A 20857-nucleotide genomic window follows, 5' to 3' on the forward strand; every position below is an offset into this window, starting at 1 on the left:
CTTAATAAGTCACTCTACTCGATTACGAGAAATTGATTTTCTTCCACCGTGGATCACAGTGATTATGATAAATATGCTATCTGCCATTCACTGTGCTTCCCCTTAGCTGCCAGTCCATTTGTTTGCAGGCTGGCAGGTATGCAAGTTGGAGAGAGGATACTGTGCCATTGACTCTAGTTGGGAGTGCTGTGACAGTGGTGGAATTGAGTGGTTCCATGGACCAACTTTGAAGCCAGTCCTAAGAGTCTTTCTTCCCTTAACCAGCAGTCACATAGTCCAGACAAAGCTGCTGGCAGTCTTCAGCAGTTTTTTGTTTGTTTGTTTATATTTTTTTGTTATGGGTTTTTAGGCAGTTTCTCTGTGTAGCCCTGGGACCCACTCTGTAGACCAGGCTGGTCTTGAACTCAGAGATTTGCTGGCTCTGCCTCCTGAGTTCCAGGATTAAAGGTGTGTGCCACCACTGACCAGCTGGCTTGGGATTTTTAATTGTAAGTGTGGTAACAAACAGAACAGATGAGGTGATCGATGTTTGCGACCTTGTTTGGTAACATGAAACAATAGTTGATGTGGAATTTAAGCAGAAATGTGCAATAATGCCTAAACTGTTACTTGACCCTGAATTTTTGAAGCCTATGGTGGATGTGTACAGTTTATATAGCTAAATCAAGTGTAGACTAGTAGGAATACTTTAATTAATAATATTAGTTATAGGGACTTACGTCTCTTCTTTTGTCTTGCTCATCTGAGAAAATGTGATCACATTGACTTTATTTTGAAGAATTAATTCATTACATTGCATTGTTTGACATTTCTAAGTAGTTTGTCTTAACGTAAAAAACTAGGGAAGCAAAGTTGTCATAACAGAATGGTTATGATTGCTGTAATATTTTATACAAACTTTTTCTGTAGCCTGTTGAGTGCTTTTCTAGTTAAAAATTCACGAATTTCTTGAATTTGTGAGGGAAGGGGATTTACCATTGCAGAGAGAGAGATAATAAACAAGGTGATATTTTACTATTTTCCGTCTTTTTAAGCATTGAAGTTTTGGTATATATATATATGTGTGTGTGTGTGTGTGTGTGTGTGTGTGTGTGTGTGTGTGGTATGCATGTATATATATATGTTATATAGTTAGATTCAGTTTTCAGTATCTATTTTCTCATATCTCCATGCTATATAACTCAGTATTACAAATTGGTATCCTACAGAACAGTAGACTGGTGTGAAGTGTTTTTTTAACTAGGGAGGCAGTAAAATCATTACAGAAAATACTGAAAAATGAATCAGTAATGTTTTAAAATCATTTTCTTCACAAAATAATAGATTTATTTCTTTTGATTCAAAATTTATCTTCGTCTAAAACAGACTTAGAATTTTTATGAATAGACTCTCATTAATTAATACTATTTTCCTTTAGAGAACACTAATGTTGTTTCTTAGTTTTATTTCAATTGAGAATATATTCTTCATTATTAGTTAAGGTTACTCTTTTTAATTCATATCTTGATAATTTCTCTTGAATTAGACAAGAGAATAAGCTGTTTTCTAGATATAAAAATTAATTGAAAGCTTTGTTGTTTTTCTTTTTATCATCCGTGATGCACTACCATTTTACAAGTAACTAACATTTTACTTCTTTGTCTTTACAAGAAAGGAAAGCCATGGCTTTGGAATTAACAGACATGGCATGATATTTGAATTTCCTTTATTTGCAATTAACTTTTGGCTATTTGAGAAATAACAAATGAAAATATAACAGAGTCATGAAATCTCTGCCTCTTCTCTCTCTGATGTTGAAGGAAAGTCTGTTTCTATTATACAGGGATTCTAATTGGGCAGATCAGTCTTTGTTTAGAACAGTTTTCTTAATGGCTGCCTACCCATCTGTAAGAGTTCCTTGTTCAGTGAGAGAATATGGACAGGATGCATTGCTGTTCTATATACATAGGTTGGAAAGACTGTGAATGAAATACATCCCAGTATATTTAAAATTGTCTTTTCGTGGGCAGAAAATGTCTTAATAAAGAAAAAAATTGTCTTTTAGTGCTGCCTTGTCCTTGTATTAACAGTCCTTTGATCTTGTCAGAAAATGTGGTAGAGACTTTCCAGGCCAAATCAGTTACATTGGAGGGTGGGTCCAACTGTAGGCTTCCATGTTTGGAACAAAATGAATATTCATGAATGTAGAATTTGAAATAACCAGCTGGGAAACAGTCAGGTAAAAACCAGTCTGGCTTTATGTTGGGAAGTACAAGGATTTAGTTCATAAGGGACAACAAGGGTCAGTAACAGAGCTGTGTATAAAAATGTTTGCAATATGAAAATTCACAACAACAGATATTTCATTACAAGAAATGTGATCAGGTACAACCTAGTCTGTTCTAATCTCTAAATGTATAGGAAAATATGGATATAGAGATTAGATAGAAAGAGCAATGGAAGGGGAAAATATGTATTTAAAATGTCCCCAAGAGTCATTGCAGTGTAGAATCAAGCATTTGCCGCCGCCTGATTTAAACAAAAGACAATGGGAAAAAAATTAGATTGGACTGGTACTGAGGAGATGGTTCTGTGAATAAAATGTTTACTGGAGAAGCATGAGGAGTGGACTTTGGATGCTCACCACATGCATAAGAGCTAGAAAGGCATGGTAGTCGGACATAATCCTAGTATCCTAGAGGCCAACCCTAAAGAACCTCCAGGCAAGCTGACTAGTTAGACCAGTTGGTGAGCTCTGAGATCTGCTTGAGACTCTAACTCAATAAGTCAAAGTGGAGACATTGACTATCAATTTTGTGCCTTTATATGCACACAAACAGACACACACACACACATACACGCACATACACTCACACAGCCACCTATGTACAGAAGCATGTCCCCACACACATGTGACCATGCATATAAATGTGCATGCATACAGCACACAAATATACATGCAAAATTTTTTCACTTCCATAGAACCAATTTCCTGATGTTGAAAACAAAGCATAATATGGAATGACTAATGAAATGTTGGCTTTTATGTATTTTTATTTATTTTTTGGTATTGAAACTACTTATTTTAAAAATCTAGTAATGCATTGGTCTTGGTATATTCTTTCAAACCTATACGTATCCTTGTTGATACTAAACACTCCTGAATCCTTATATACATGCAGCTCCAGAGCTTAGACATGGAAATCTGATTTACAGCCTAACATTTGGTCATGAATCCTGCACTACTTGATTGATTACAAAATAAAATATGCAATGTGTTGATGTGGAACTTGTTCTATAGTTTAAGAGTTCCTTGCTAAAAAGATCAATATTTCTTCACAGCACAGTGATTTCAAGAGGATGCTTGTTGTGTGACCACTTCATATTACTGAATGAAGCTCCATGTTCTCTTAGGCACTCAGGCTTGGAAAGGCATTTCATTCCCACTTGCTCTGATGTTGGGCATCAGCAGTGGCAGCTTGCTCTCCAGTCACCCTTCCTCCCTTGTTTGGATAATTATGAACAAAGGTCAGTCATTTCCCCATCAAGGCAAATCCTGACACCGGGACATGTCAGAGTCTAAGATATAGATGACATGCTTGTCAACATTAAAAAATAAACATTATTTTCTTTTTTCTCAGTCCAGCTGAAACCCTACTGCATTCCAGTGGCAGAAAATGACTGGGCGAGGGTCCTTTTGAGGACCAAGGCTATGGTCCTGCCTTGGTCGCTGGTAGCATACACACAGTTCTGGGGATATTTTTGTCATTTCAAGCTCCACAAATGGATAATTTTATTCCGCTTGTTAAGCATGAACTGTGAGCCTCCTGACAGAATGTAAATGGCTTTTGTCAACAATTTGACCTTGTAATACCATGACAAGGTGTCTTCTCTTTTATTATGATATTTTTTTTTTCTGAAGCCAGATTTGCTTTTTGGATGGTGATGAAATACTATAAAACTGGGAATAGAATATAGATATTGTGCTGCTGAAAATAAAGAGAAAGATAAGAAATCTAGCTGGATTTTGAGTGAACTAAACTGTGGCTCATATTGATTGTCATAGGGATTAAGACACTCAGATCTGAATACTGACCAGCAAAGGGATATATTTTATTTATATTGTGAAATTTTATAGTAAATTTTCACTGGTAGGATTATCTGAAGTAATGACTTCCACTTACTTATACAGTGTTTTTCGGTATGAATGGAGCAAGTATTCACAGATGTCTGCATAATTGAACCCTCTGAGAACTGGACCCTGATCATAAAGACAGCATGTCTCAAAACTGAGCAATGGAGTGCTCGTGCTTCACGATCCGTTAGCATTAGAATTTCTCTCTGTCACTGCTAACAAGTTATACATTCAATCGTTCCAATAAGCTCCATAACTAGATGAATCTGAATGTGCAGTTAAATGTAGCCCAGGATACAAATTTGATACCTACTCTGCGTTTGCTTTCCTTAATAAGAAAAAAAAAATCGGAGATTCTTTGTCTAATTTTACTATAAATAATTTATTGATTCATGACTGTCTCTTTTAAAAAGAAAGCTAGACATTTTTCTACCTCCTTTTCTTGGAATAATAATAAAGTCTTTAATAGAGTAAGTTGTTATCTGTGTACATTTCCCTTTTTGACATCACACTTTATTTATTGCATTCCATGGTTGTCAGACAGTAAGATATGTAGGGGGGATGCTGAGATAATTTTTTAATGGATGCTTGCTCTAAAGATAAAAGGAGAAATTAATTTCCAGAAAGTTGTGACCTAATATGATAATTATAATTAAGAAGAAAAGTGTTGGGTGGCTTTTGTGTTTATTTCCTGAATGTTTAAGAATTAAAGTCTGCATAGAGAAGCAGTACACTGTATATATAACTATAGTATACAAAACATTCCTTGTCATTCTTTTATATACTAAGGTAAAATAGTCAAACCCACACAATGGGTTCATAGTAAGTTTGCTTGTTTTATAATCACTCATCACCCTTGAAGACACCAGTTTTCAGACAAAACCATCTTTCTGGTGGTAATGCCATCAAAGGGACCGATTTCTCTACTTGAATTCCATCATCTCTACTTGAATTCTCAACTTCCATCATCTGTCTTATTGGCTGTCCTTCAGTGCTCTGTCTTCCTTGATTCCTAAAAAGAAGGGAGTCCAAGGCTGGCAAACACACAGGTGTTTTGTCCCTTTTAAAGACCCTTCTCAGATATTCATTATGTTAATGGTACTTTCTGATGTGCAGTTTGTGGATTTATGACCCATTCTCAATAAGTGTGAATCTGGACTGCATGTACATCTTTGATAAGGTTCTAATTGGATAGCGGTGACCTTTCTGGATGTAATTCAGGGAGGAAGATTAAAAAGCAGTCCTGCAAGTGACAGGTTTTGGACAATAATGTATGAATTCGGCTCTCCTGGCAGGCAAGAGATGTAAGCCATGATAAATTAGAGGCATGCCATACAGGCTTTCTGAATGATTTTTCATCTCTGCTGCATCCTTAGGTAAAAATCTATTGTACAAATTGTGCCAATGCCGTATTCCCCTGCCCAGGATGAAACTTCTTGTTTACTGATTGCTGCAAGTGGAAATTAGTCATTGACTGTAGTTCAAAGTGACTGAGGATTACATATCAATTCCAAGTACAGGTTCCAGTCGGCACACTTCTGCAGTCTAATAAGCTGAACAGCCAAGAAGTGTCTAGAGAGAAATTGCCAAAATTCAGGAAGCACCCTCTCTGTTTCTCTTTTATCTTTTGTATATTGATAAAAGCCCATTATACATTATCGTGTTTTGATACACATCCAGAGCCTGACAATATACTGGCCTGACCTAGAGACTTTATGATAAATTTTCAGAAATAATCAATTAAAAACTCATGTAGGACATTTCCTGTATTTGAGAAAGTCTTATATTCTTACTGTTTCCACATCACCTATGAGGTGGAAATATTCTTGTATAATAAATATAATTAATCATTTTTACAGGATAAAAATATATACACACATGCAAAAAAATGTTGGGTCAGAGAAGGAGATTTTTGTTTTTCTTGCAAATTTGATTTTTTTTTAAAAAGTACCTATTTGTGATAAGCTTAAGTTGCTGTAAGAAATGTATATGAGACTGTTTCATTGGATGATTTCGGAACACGTATTGCCCTTGCCTTCAGAGCCTGTTGCGTTCTTCCTGTGAAACACAAAATCAGTTTCTCAGGTAGCATCCATTCGATTCCCGAACCTTCCCATGGGATTCCTGCAGGGTTTGCCTTCCCTTTCTCCTCACATTTGGGTGCCGTCAGTGTGTGTGTACCCCCTCACTCAGCATCTGCTTGTAGAGAATGTATTCTGGAATTTGTCATCAGAAGAAGGGAAGACCAGGGACACGGGGTAAATCAGACACCATGTTAGGTATTTTCCAACACAGAACTGAGCTCAGACCATATTGTGACTCAGGGCCATGTTGCTGTGATCTGATTTATTGGTGACAAGTTTGTTTTCTCAGCCTTCACTTAGCACATGCGCTGTCTCTGTACGAAATGGAAGTATTAATCAGTAAGGCCAACACAAATGAAGCAACTTGTCATAGTTAGCATTTCTATTGCTGTGACCAAACACCATGGCCAAAAAGCAAGTTGGAGTGGGAAGGGTTTGTTTGGCTTACACTTCCATATTGCTGTTCATCGTTGAAAGAAGTCAGGACAGGAACTCAAACAGGTCACGAACCTGGAGGCAGGAGTGATGCAGAGGCCATGGAGGGGTGCTGCTTATTGGCTTGCTCCTCATGGCTTGATCAGCCAGCTTTCTTATAGAACCAGACCACCAGGCCAGGGATGGCACCCCCAACAATGAGCAGGACCCTCCTCCATCAATCACTAATTGAGAGAATGCCTTCCAGGTGGATCTCACAGAGGCATTTCCTCTACTGAGGCTCCTTCCTCTCTGATGACTCTAGCTTGTGTCAAGTTGATACCAAACCAGGCAGTCAGTCCACCACTCAAGTTAAGTTTCCACTACCTGAAACCCAGAAACCTGAGTTTCTCCTGAACTTGGTATCTTAACAGACACTGGAGCCAAAAAAACCAAACCAAACAAACAAACAAACAAAAAACAAAAAAACCCAGAAGCAAACTGTCGTCTGTCTTGCTTCCTAGCCCACAGAAGCCACCCTTCAACTATAGGTTTATTGTGCTTTAATTCATATGCCATAAAGTTTGTTCATTTAAAGTGTCAGACATCATTTTCCATGTGATATTTTATATCTACTATAAAATCAGCACACTGCCTCCTCTCTCAGCTGTGTTTAATACTAATAGAATAAAGAGCTACTAGATATTCACCTAAATAAAGAAAAGGACTCAAGTTGATTTTCCATTTTATCTAGTGATGCGTATTTCTTGTAGATTCTAGTAATTTTGTTAGTGGTGTTCTAGAATTTGCCTAACACTCATGATTTCCTAGTATTTTTTTTTCAAGTGACCACTCTGTGCTTTCCTTTGAAAGTCACATTTATACTCTTCCAGGAGTCACCCAACTGCTAATCTTTCTAGGTGCCCTGTTATTCAGTTTCACCCTATCATTTTGCCAATAATCTAATCTAAGCTTAGTTTCTTTTATGACACATTGGTTGTTGAATGATATTGTCCATCAGATTAAATTACAAAGAAATAACCTTCAATGATTGACTATCAGTGCTACACATGAGTTGATTCACTCTATTTATGAAGCCCTCCTTTTCATAATCTCTACTATAAAATGTTTTCTCTGCACAAACAAGCCCATTAATCCTATGCTTTCATTGATATTTAGTGCTGAAACTATGTGTTTTGTTAATTGTTAGTGCAGCTTGTATTCTTTTTTTCTTTCCGTCATAAATGTGACCCAAGATGATAACGAAGTAAGAACCCTTTCTCAATCCCTCCTTTCTTACAGTCTACCCGAAATCCTGCTGAATGAACATTGTGTTCCAAATATTTTAACTCTTCATAACCATTGCTTTTGTTTGTCCCTTTTCTCTGCTGGGAGTCATTGGTTGACATTTTGACTATCTAAGAATTTAAATTTCTTGAGAACATATTGTACATATGATATGTATTCTGGACATATTTTTCTCCTCCTCAGCCTACAATACTTTATATATTTTGAGTGTAGCCTATGACCAAATACGATGTGCGTAGATATAATACATCTTCAGGAAAATTTACATATACCTTCTAAATATCAAGTGAAATGCTGAAATGAATGAAATACAGCCATTTAAATATGATTGAGATGTACAAAAGAAAATTAGAGTAAACTGTATTGAAATGTCTCACATAAGAAAGATCACTAAGGAGCAGGAAGTTTGAGGAGCTGACTCTTAGGGAGAGAGGTAAACAGAATTTTTACCAAATTCATGATAAATAGTTGGGGAATAAATTAAGATGTCATTCAGGCCTCAAACAAAGCTTTCTCATGATTTTCAGTAGAGAATGTGATGATGAAGTGTAGATCACCTATATCCTTAATCATTTGTTCTCTTTAATTGTAGTCTTGGATTAGATGGATTATGGTTTGTGATAGGAAGCCTCAGTAGCTATATTATAATTATCTTTTACTATTTGCATTTAAATATTATTATTTATGTTTAAACAAAAAAATCTATACTTTATTTGTTCTGACTCTAAAACCCTAATTAAGAAAGACATGATTTTAGAAAAATATTTTTTAAAATCTTTCACATTTTATGATATTCCCACAGAAGTATAAATACTAGCCTAAACTTATCCAAGTAAGTTTTTTTAATTCAACTTATTAAGAGAACATTCTTTTTTGACTAAGAATGTAATTTTTCATTTCTCATACACAAAAACTAAATGAAAGAATTAATGGAGGGAATTGAAATGAATATGACATAAACATGCCAGTTTAGGTAATGATGAAAATGTCAATTCTTTTCTCATAGTAAACAACATAATACCATTCTAATTGGTATACTCTGATTGCTTAAAGTAATTTCAACAACCCCATGTTAGACCTGCTTTTGTTTGTGTGCATAGAGGTAATTGCTATTTGTTCAGTGAACATCAGGGAAACATCCAGGGCAAGTTTGGAACTTGATATTTTTAGTTTGTGGTGGTAATGAGGAATCACAGTTACAGGCTGGGGATATGATTCAGGGGCTTGCCTTGCCACACACACAACACCCTAAGTTTGACTCCCCAGAACCCTGGGATAAAGCCAGGAGTGGTGGTTCACATTTGCAACCAGTCCTGGAAGGCAGACAGACACCTGCAGCTCTCCAGGCACTAACTTCAGTAAAGTGGATGGACCCCAGCTGTGGTGAGGGACCAGGTGTCAAAATAAAAAAAAAAAAAAATTAATTAAGTGGAGATTTGTTAAGGAAGATACTGGATTTCAACACCTGACCTTCGTATACATCCCCAAACTCACACATGAATTCACACTCCCATATACATGTACACACAGAAACATATACATGCATGTATGCATGCATATGTCACACACAGGCAGGCGTACAGAGTCATAAAATGAATATGGAAGTGTCTCTGCTCTACAGTGTTAAAACTTTCACTTGCACTAGTTTAATATACATAGTGTGGAAGAAATTAGATCCTCTACAGGCTCCATCCTCCCAACCTGCTGCCCTCCCAGGAAGCCAGTGGAATCCAAGAGCCACCTACTGACCCTCCCTGTTGTCTGGGCACGTCATCCTCTATTGGTAGCATGCCACAATCAGTGAGGTACACATGTTCCTCCTGCCTGCTCAGGGTTTGGCAGCACAGTCTCTGCACCTGTTTGCTGATACATGAGCCATGCATGTTTGAATTTAAATAGATGCAGGGGGCGGAGCAGCATGGAGGAGGGCAATGCCTCTGTCAGAAGCAGTTCTTTTCTGCCCCTAGAAGAGCAGCTTGCAGGAAACTGGGATACATCATCATACAAACGATTAACCATCATTTTCGTTATCATATCCGTCAAAAAGCAATGTCTTGGATTATATAGGGAAGTAGGAAAAAGATCATCAATCAATTACCAGAGTCTTTTCTCATATCATCATTCATTAAGTCTTTATTTAAATGATGGCCTAGCAAAAGCATCAAACATTGAAGAGATAACATGGATGTCTGGCCTTCGTACAAGTGAAATATAGCCAGTGTTTAGTAAATTTGCATACTTTGGCTTAATGTTGGGAATAGCCATGTAGTATATACCTGTTTAGATTAGATTAGGCTGGTTTTGATGTTGTTGTTACTGTTGTTTCTTCTCTCTCTCTCTCTCTCTCTCTCTCTCTCTCTCTCTCTCTCTCTCTCTCTCTCTCGGAGGAACATTAGACTACTGACTTCCTGTTTTAGCTTATTTACTAAACTATATTTAAGTTTGGCCAAATAAACTCTTGTCAACTTTTTGTCATGGAGCATCTATTGTTCTTGGCTTTACATGTGAAGACCCTGAAACTATTTTCTGCTTTTGGTGTGTGCTAGTCCTATGACTTTCAGTCAGGTATTTAATCTGCTTGAGTTATCTTTACTTCTCAAAGGTCATTGCCCACTTGAATTAGCTTCAAAGGGTTGAAATTTAGTGACATAATCATTGTGAGTGCTACTTTTCAAACTACAGATTTTCATATAAAATCAGGTATTGCTCATTTTAGCTTTGATATTATAGAATTATCTTATGGTCTTCATAAATAAAATGACCAAAATTTTACTACTGAATATATTTCATAAGGACTTTGAAAAACAAAGTTTATCATAATAAATCTTAGTATTCCACATAATGGAAGTATTTTGTATGTATAACACATTTTCATATGTTAAAATATTTTCCTATTATGTATAATAAACAACTGCAATATCAAAATGGAGATTTAACATGATATCATTGCATAGTTTTAGACTTTATGAATTCATAGCCCCACAAAACAAACAAACCTAAGAGTTGCAAAAGATCTGTTGAATTTGGAAACACCTTGAACAACTCCACGCTGTCACCCTCTCATTACTCCATGCTGTTTGAGCAAACAAACAGGCTTGAACTTTACACTCAGAGTTCCAGGGCCTGGGCAGAAGGCAGTGCATCTGCAGGTCCTTGCATGACTAATTTCCTGTCAGCAAGTGATTTTATTATCATTTAAATACGAATTTATGATAATATCAGTAAACATGGCAGATGGTCGGATTGATAAATTCTAAGGATACAGGTTGAAAACACTATTGTATTTCTCCCATGGATGCTTCCTCTCTCTCCTCACCTTGCAACTATCGGCGACTTCGTTACACATTTTCATTTATTTACTTTCAGCCTTCCTAAAGATTTAACGTGTCTAACACTACACTGAAGAGTCTGACTGTCTGAGGACAAAGTGTGTCCTGCTGTCATGGTTTGCATTAGGGAGGAGGAAAACCCAATTATGACTAGACACTTCCCTGTGTCCCTTTGTGAATTCTGCATGATTTTGTGTCTTTTTTTATCACTACTTATTCATAATTTAAAAAGACAGAAAAGCTAGGCAAACCTTTTAGTTCCTATTTCTAAAGTTCTTAGTTCTTATTTCTAAACAATAAGATATTTGAAGAAATTTCAGATTTTCATAGCCTCATATTTTCTTCCCTACATGGATCTGCATTTTTCAAAATATAACAACAGTGAGGGTCTCTGATAAAGGAGAGATTGCTAATATTGCAGCATTTACAGTACTTTTCCTAAACAGAACCAAAATATTTTGTATCTAATGAAACATGGCAAATATTTTATCAGAATATCACTAACTGGGAAATGAATATTGACTGCAGTACATTACCTTGTCAATAAAATAAATCTAATAGAGAAATATAAATTGCTAATTAAGCTTAGGTAAATGACTAAATTTCCTCAATCTTAGTTTTTTTTGAATTATAAACATTTAGCAAATACCCTCTCCCTGCCCCCAACACAGAAAATTGAGAATGTTGATTTTGAAATTAGAATAGTGTTTATGCTGAGGCCTCAAAACTTATGATATGGAAATCATCACTCTAAAACTTAAAAGCTAAGAAAGAAAGTGCATTTTAATGGTATTACAGTCATCTGTAGGCAGACAATATTGGACACTGAGAAGTTAGCCCTGGTGAAATTGCTATCTGTGTGTACCTTTTTCTAAAGTTTCTTAGGAAGTGTTGCCAGGCTTAAAGAACTCTACTCAGGGTCTGTGGGAATGAACGTTTGCCCCAAGAACTTGGTAAGGGGGTTCGTATTCCCGTAGGTCAGTGGTGGATTATGGGAGATAGAAATGCTTCTGTTGGCATCAGTCAGTGTCACACACCCTCCAGCAAACTCACAGCTTGAACTTCCTCACCTTCCAATGCAGTGATGCTGCCTAGAAAGCAAACTGTTGAACAACAGCTTCAGGGAAAAGGGGAATGGCTTGGTTCCATTCAGTTTTGTCCTAGTTATGAAAGATTCTAAATATGTTGGTGATGAGACATTTTTTTCCCTGTACCTTTGGTCTACAATTATTGTTGTTGTTTTTTATGATTTTTTTTCCATTTTAGTGAATGGATTTTTTTTTTTTTTTTTTTTTTTTTTTTTTTTTTTTTTTTTTTTTTTTTTTTTTTTGTAATTGAAAGAGAAATTAGATGGGGGAAAAAAGTCGAAACAAGGAACTACAATATTCTCTTTGAAACGATGAATTTAGCTGAACCACTCAAACCTCCCCTGCTGGGCTCAGACAAGCTGAAATTAATTCAAGAAGACAGATAAAATTTTTTACCAGGCCGGGTGGAGAAGACGGATGTGACAGCTCTCAGTTAAAATGTCTTTTTAGTGGCAAATGCATGTGTATTAGCCAAGAGATGTGACATAACTGTCCCTGGCGAGAGAAAATGAACCAGTGACCATTTGCATTTAGAACAAAAGAAAAACTGTTTATGGTAAAATGTGAAGCAAAATATATTTTATATATATTTGTCCACATTTGGAAATAGTTTAAATAAGCTAGTTACTTTAGAAAACAAAACAAACAACAGCAAAAAACCCTCTGAAAGTGAGGAGAAACAGTTTATCTCAGGCAGATTACAGAAAAAATATATATATATATATAATTAAGGATTTTTTTTTTATTCATTTTAAATACCAATCACAGATCCCCCTTCCTCCCTCCTCCCACCTCTCCCATCTTTGCCCCCCAATTCACCCCCCATTTTCTCCTCCAACAAGGCAAAATCTTTCATGGGGTGTCCACAGAGCATGGTACATTCAGTAAAGGCAGGTCCAAGCCCCTCCCCCTGCATCAAGGATGCGCAAGGTATCCCACCATAGGTAGTGGGCTCCAAAAAGCCAGCTCATTATCTTGTCTGCATCTCAGAGAAGCAGAGTTTGTTGAATCAAATTCCTGTGCCCCCATGCTTTAACCTGCCCTCAACAAAAATATCAGGAAATTGTCTATAGATCGTTATACTTCAAATACTGGCCTAGAAATTCTTTACAGATTAAAAACTGGTGTGGATACATGTTTGAAATCCTTAAATGTGCAATGTCTTTGGCTCACTTTTTCCTTCCTTCCTTCCTTCCTTCCTTCCTTCCTTCCTTCCTTCCTTCCTTCCTTCCTTCCTTCCTTCCTTCCTTCCTTCCTTTCTTTCTTTCTTTCTTTCTTTCTTTCTTTCTTTCTTTCTTTCTTTCTTTCTCTTTCTCACCAGAACAGTGTTCACTGCCTCTGCAGTGAATAAACAGCTTTGGTCTTTACTATGAAGCAGAAAAACAAGATAAAAGTGGTTGTGATGCAGACTGCTCTAGGCAAGGAAAATATTTGGAAACTGCAGTTGGCGGGATGGACCACGTGAAAGTCAAGTTTAATTAACTGTGTGAACAGACACTTTCAAGACATAGTAGTTACCAGTTCCAACTGAAAGTATAATTGAATTTTGTAGTATAGTTTATTTTTCCAATTAAAATCAAATTGTATTATCGTAATTTTGTTATTATAAGAAGTGACACTCTAAAGAGGACTCTCCAGTGTGAAACTAGAATTTACCCTCTATAGGACAGAAAGAAATCATGAGGTATGCTGTTCTTAACACTAAAGTTAATTCTCCAGTTTTGAAGTTTATTATTTCCTTGAAAGCTTATTACCCTTTATAAGGGGATGTTAGAACATGAGAATTATTCTAAAATACAGTAGTTCATACAAATGCAATAAGGCAAATGATAAAAAAAAAATAGTAGGAAAAGATTGCCTCAGAAATCAAGTGACAATTTTTTGGTCAAAATTGGTACCCTTTAACTGGAGAAGGTGTTTTTGAATCCATGTAAGATGAACAGAGAAATAAAATCTAAGCCTTGACCCTTTTCTTGTTTATTTCCTTGTTGTGGTCTCCATGATTTCACCTGCCCCATTTGTTGCTAGTGAGCTCTCAGCATCCTGCCTTTCTGTCCACAGCTTAATTTAATGTGGACAACTGTCCATACACCATGTCATGGCACAAAACCCCTGATATTCTGTTTAAACCTTCTTTCACTGAACTTGTGAGAGCACACTCATTTTTCTCTCATATTCTTTTAACCGATTTTGCCCAATGCATCTATAAACCAGAGAAAAAGATTTGTAGCTTAATTTCCATGCCCAGTTTAGCGCAAAATAGCATTTCTTCTGTCTTGCATTGCAATTTGCATTTGAAGATGACATGTTTAAATGAGGTTGAAGAAATTAAGATCATTTGTGCTTTCTGTTGTGCATATACATAAAATTCGTCTTGGAATGCGACTATCCTCTGGTTACTGGCGAGTCTCTATGTTCTGTCTTTCAAATGTGCTTCAGGTCTCTAAGTTCTGTCCATCAGATGTCCTTCAGGTCTGTAAGTTCTGTCTGTGAGTTCAGTCCTTCAGTTCAGGGATTCTGCTGCTGCTGCTGCACTTGGTCCCACGCTTCAGTCATTCTGCATTATTTAAGAACATGCATGTTTAAGTGTTGCCTTCTGCTTTTCAATGTTTTGTTATGTATCTTAGGGAATCCTACAGTTGATCATTTACATCCATGTGATAGGGTCCAGTTTTTGCTATTACTGTGAATGTCCGCTCACAGCCATATGGAATTCCAAATACCTTGATGCTAATATTTTCTTGTTTTTTGAAGGGATGTCATTTTGTAAGATTGAGAAAGTATGATTGTCAACAGTAACACAGTATAAACCACTGGAGTAATTTAATGTACTCCAGGAGCTATATTAAAAATACAAAGAATAACTGAAATTTAATTTATCATCATTAATGTTAAATCCAATTTTATGTACTATGTAATAAGTATACATAATAATGAGTCATCAATTATTTTTTCATAGTGAGACCAAATTCTATTGTTTATTTCATACTTGTAATATATATACTGATCCAAACAAGTCACAGCCCCATGCTCCACAGCCACATGTGGAAGTGGACAATATATTGTGCAAATATACACTCCAAGGTTTTGCTTCCCTGACAGGTCTTTATAAGCAAGTGACACAGACATCCTCTCTGAACACGTTAAATGTATATAATCCCAGGTCCTTTTGTTCCTTATCAATTTCAATTCACTTTCTTACCTAATTGTTATGGCTAGAACTTCTAGTACAGTGATCAGCTGAAGAGATGAGAACAGACATCATTATCTTGCCCATCTGCTTATGGAGAAAATAAATTTCTCATAACAGTAAGATTTTATATTAAATATGACATTAACTGTGGGATTTTCTTAGATGGCATTGTGGAGTTGTTATTCCCTTATCTTCCTTGTCTGAAAATGATTTTTAGCATAAAAAGGTGTTGGATTTGGCAAATACTTTGATCATGTGATTATTATTCTTTATTATACTAATTGGCACATTAGTTTAATTGGCTTTGTATGTTAAATCAAATCCTGCATTTCAAGAATAAATCTCACTTGGGATATGGTGTAGAATAGAATTATAATTCTTTTGATATGCTCCTTAATACAGTTTGTTAGATTTACTGAGGATTTTCACAATTATATTCATGAGGAATATAGATTTATAGTTGTTACTTCCTTGTGATGGCCTTGTTAACTTGTGTTTCATATAAATATTGGTTTGTTAAGTACTTTAAGAAATGTTTCTTTGGGGCTTTGGAAGGTTTTATGAAGAAATGACATCACGCGTCCTTTAAACACTTGATGTAATATTGACCTTGAAATATATAAGATAAACAGTATGGAATGGATATCTCAGTGATTCATGTCTTTAATAGTGTCATAAATTCTGTATCTTTCTATATCATTTGATAAGGAAATCGATAGTTGATGTTTTGGGGTGAAGGAAGTTTTGTAAATATTAAAACCTTGTCAAAAATGCAGTGTGACTTGATTTCACTTTCAATGTGTTGTTTGAGATTGTAGATATCTGCAAATATGTCATTTTACATAATCTCAATAATTAAATTTAACTCAAATGCCAATTAAAATAAACACATTTCAGTTAAGTGCATGCCTGCATGATTAAGCTTTTAATGTAGTGATGTACTCATGACATTGGAGAACTACAGTCATTTCAGAAAACTATAACTTGTATGAGTTATTCAGCGGTAAGAAAATTTGGCCATGTGTTGAAAGTCAATGTATTATAACTTTTTAACATTGTAAACCTCCAATAACTATTGTCTAACTTTTCTTGTCCTGAAATGAAAAAACTTCTACTCATCCCAGACCAACAAAATTATTTCATTAGAGCTCAACTTAGTGAACTAGTAAGAGGTTAATATAGAATAATTTGTAATATGCGTAAAAAGTTACAGAAGTGTGAATGACTCAAAGGTATCTATATCACTGAAAATCATGCATAGCATTTCACAAAATCTGCATGTATGGATCCCCCTACATGTCAACCGAAGTGTCTGTTCTCCCCAGCAATTGTTAATACTCACAAATTTGGGGGATAACCTGTGAATCTTATAAATTTCAGGAACTTCTTGAGAGTTGTGCATCTTCTGCTTCTGGAGTCTTGTAAATTTGTTTACCACTTGAATTTTAAGGAACCCCCTTCTAGAAGGGATTTTTTCAGATCAGAAGAAACAGCTAGACAACATAATACAAGCATTTTCCATTTGCAAAATAATAAGATATTACTTCACTGTATCCTTATAAGTTTATAGTGATGTTAAGGACTACTTATTAAATAATCGTTACCAGTAAAAAGGAAAACAGATCCCTCAAACTTGAGAGTTTTCCTTCTCTAGATTTTGCATTTATATAACAGTAGCTCACAAAACATGGTTGTAAGAGCAGCAGCAGCAGTATCACTAAGGGATTATAATCTTTATTACATGTGTGTATTTTTTTTGGGGGGGGAGTTGGAAAAATTGTATCTGTGGATGTCAGAGGACAACTTGTAGGAGTCAGTTTTGTTTTTCTAATATTTGAGTTCTGAAGATCCATCTCGGGCTGTCAGACTTGTTGGTGAGCATCATCACTTTCTGGGCCATCTTGCTGGTCCAGAAATACAAATTCTTGAACCTCATCACAAACTTCCAATAAGAAAATTGGGATAAAGTCTTATACATTTAGTAGAGTTGTTGTAAAAAAGGCCCTTCAAAGGTTCTGGTTTACACTGAATTTGGAATCCCATAGTGTTATACAGCTAATAATCAAAAGATGTAGCATCTTTCTAACATCTTTATTATTGTTTCTTGATACATTAATTCTTGCTACCAAAGCAGATTTACCAAGTAATTTTGCATTTTCTTTAAACATAAACCCAAAAACTTATAGGGTCCAAAATTACCACTCTATATAATTACAAGAGAGAAATGCCTGAAAAATTGTTGAAGTTTTCTCAGTATAATGAACTGTATTTAACTTCAGTGTCAGGTGGTAAGTTTTATTTGATTTCTTTAGTGATGTGTTAGCAGTTTAATAGTTGTCTAATTCCAAGTTGACTTTCAAAGGAAAGAAATCTACCACAAGGGTATCTTTGTGTATGTAAGCAAAGCAACTCCATATACATCAGTTGTTTGGACCACTGTGGAAAGGATAAAGAAACAAGGAAATCTGCTGAACTTCATGGGGGCAGGGGAAATGAAGGAACTTTAAATTCCCTATTTTTTTTTTTTTTTTTTTTTTTTTTTGCCTCCTGACATTGAGTTGATTTGGATACCCTTGCTTCACTTCCTTATAGTTTGAAAGGCTTGATTTCCTGGAAGGAAATTTATTGTGTTTCTCAAAACCAATAGTAAATGAAAATTCAGAACACACAATATTTCTATATTAGAGAGTAGCTTTATTTTGTCCTAAATGGAAAGGATTACTATTTATATATTAGTTTTTAGTGCATGCATGTTTATTAACATTATTATAGGAACTGTGGAACCTAGGCAATAAATAACACTGTGTAGAGTACAGTTGTTAAAACACAACCCTGGCTGCCCCTGCTTTTAGTATACGGCTTACAAAAAAATCAGCTGTTTGATAATAAATAAAAAATAAAAGTCTGGGGAGAAACAATTAAAATCAACACTCAAAATGCTCTTACAAAATTAACTGTGTTCAAGTCACTCTGTCCCTAAATACAGTCATGAAAACTATACTCAAGTGTTAGTCTCCTGCAGGCTGACCTCAGGGATAAACAAGACAAAAAGTGAAAACTTTGAAGGGGATTTAAATTGATATTATGCAATGCATAAACTGGTCACAAGCCAAAACCCAGTAACAACTCTGTCTATATTGGGGAAATGTGTTGCTACTTGAATGTAGTTACAACTTTTCTCAATGGATCCATGGAGTCCAGGCAGCCTTCCCGGGATATGCCCTTTTATTTTTCTCTAAAATAAATGAGTTATTCCTAAATAGCTATGACTCAGATACCCATTCAAGCTCTAGTGTAGCTCAGTTCAGGTGAAACAAATGAGTTACCACATGAGGTTAGCTAATACATGTAATTGGGGATACTGTGGGAGACAGTTCACTTCTGTGGAAAACAAGATTTGTTTACAAATCAAATACACTAAATAACTTTCATGATGTGTTTTCAAATAACATAAAGAGTGATGCCAAGGGATAAAATGTCCCTTTATGCCTTGCAACTCAGGAGCTGTTTTTCATATGAGACAATAAATTGTTGCACCAGGTATTAGCTGATAACTAAAGTATGTACTAAGAGACTCCCTAAAAGAGTTTGTCTTCTGACATGTGGAAATGCCCCTGGGTGATTGGCAGCTTAATAAAATCTGTGAGTGTTCAGCATGGAGCTGCTCTGTTATTTACTCCACTTCTATGCTGCATGCATGAACTGCCACAGTCTGATGAATCACTGAAGAGAATGAGAAGTGACACACACCTCTTCCTTTAGCGGCTGGTCACACTGACAGCATCAATAGAAAAACACATCATGGGTTCTAAAATGCCACATTTTGGCCATTTACCCTGAATAAGACATGAAGCTATTTAAGGAAAGCAGTAGTATGTTATCATTAAGGGCCAGCTGACAAAGAGGCGAGTGTGCTTTGAACTCTCCCTAGTCATCATTCTTAATTTCTTCCCTTCTTAGATGGAAAGCCCACCCACACGGGCTCAGGGCAAGGCTGGTGCTATTGGACATTTTAAAATCTCATTGATAGATTGATTTCATCAACACCCATCCTGGCTCCTGCCCATTGGGAGAAGCTCCTGTTCTCATTAGGGTCCTATAATGTCTGTGGCTAACATTGTTCTCATGCAAATAGAATGACACAGAAGATAAGTGCCATGAAAATTCAATTTCCCCCGACCGTCATTACCTCTTTTCTTTTAGTTATTCCCATTCCAATCTGCAGGAGGTAATGTGTGCAATCTGCTGGTACTTCTGCAAGATGATTACTACATTTTGGTAATGAATTTCCCAGCACTAGGGGGTGTTTTCGCAGGTTCCCTGGTTCACCTAATGTGTACTTGGCAGCACTTCTTACTTGGGATTTGCCCAGTGGATTTTCACTATGGTAGATGTATTATTACTAGAACTTGTATCCAATACTTTTCCTTCCTTAATCACCAGTAGCCCATTTGGGATAGAACAGATGATATTTTTTCCCAATGCTGTCTGGAAAATAAATCAAGATTTATGTCTACTTATCCAAATCAAAGGAGAAAACCCATGCCAAAGATATATAATCTCTCTAAGTATTCTATCAGCAAATGTTGATAATGTAACTAGATTGTAAATTCAGCATATCTCATGTAAACATATTAAAATGATAAATGCATTTAAGCTAAATAAATTATGTTTTACAACTGCAAAGAATTCCTGTGTGGGCTCAGCATTAAAATGAGAGAATTAATGAGGTACATTTCAAATTCCCCTCTTTAATATCATCGCCTATATTTTAAGGTTTTTCAACAGTGTAAGTAAATATGCAAAGACTGTATTGTCAACCATTTGACTTATTTTAGAAGCTTTTGGTTTTGCAGAAATGATCTTCCTTTTATGTTTTTGTGGTTTTTAGTCTGGGAGTTAGCTGTGAAAACAAAGCAAATGGAAAGAAAGAAGAAAAGGATATGAAGGGAATTATGTAAGCTTATCAGACAAAACAGATTAATAGATTCATCATACTGAATGTGAATTATACTTCTTTTGATGACTATTATCCCTGTAGTAATAGAAAAAGTCTACAAAATAAGATAGTTTTCAATGACACTTAGTATAAAATTTATTTATTTCCTAAATAGGAAAAGTGCTTTGTATATAGTACCATTGTATGTACTATATAGACAAACAATTCAAAGATTTTTAACACTTATTTGTAAAAAAAGGTTTTTCCATTCATCTTGGAGCACAATTTTTCTTACCCATATTGGAGAACTTTTTCTAGAAGTGTACTTATGCAATTGTGTTTACATGATTTTGAGTTATTCTCATTGCCTTCATGAACTAATCATGAA

General features: G+C 35.7%; 1 protein-coding gene across 1 annotated transcript in view; it reads left to right on the plus strand.

The window, feature by feature from the left end:
- Positions 1-20857, plus strand: part of Robo2 (roundabout guidance receptor 2) — a 1235714-nt gene that overhangs the window by 783004 nt on the left and 431853 nt on the right.

Source organism: Peromyscus leucopus, chromosome 12 (genome assembly GCF_004664715.2).
Source record: "Peromyscus leucopus breed LL Stock chromosome 12, UCI_PerLeu_2.1, whole genome shotgun sequence".
Classification (NCBI taxonomy): domain Eukaryota; kingdom Metazoa; phylum Chordata; class Mammalia; order Rodentia; family Cricetidae; genus Peromyscus; species Peromyscus leucopus.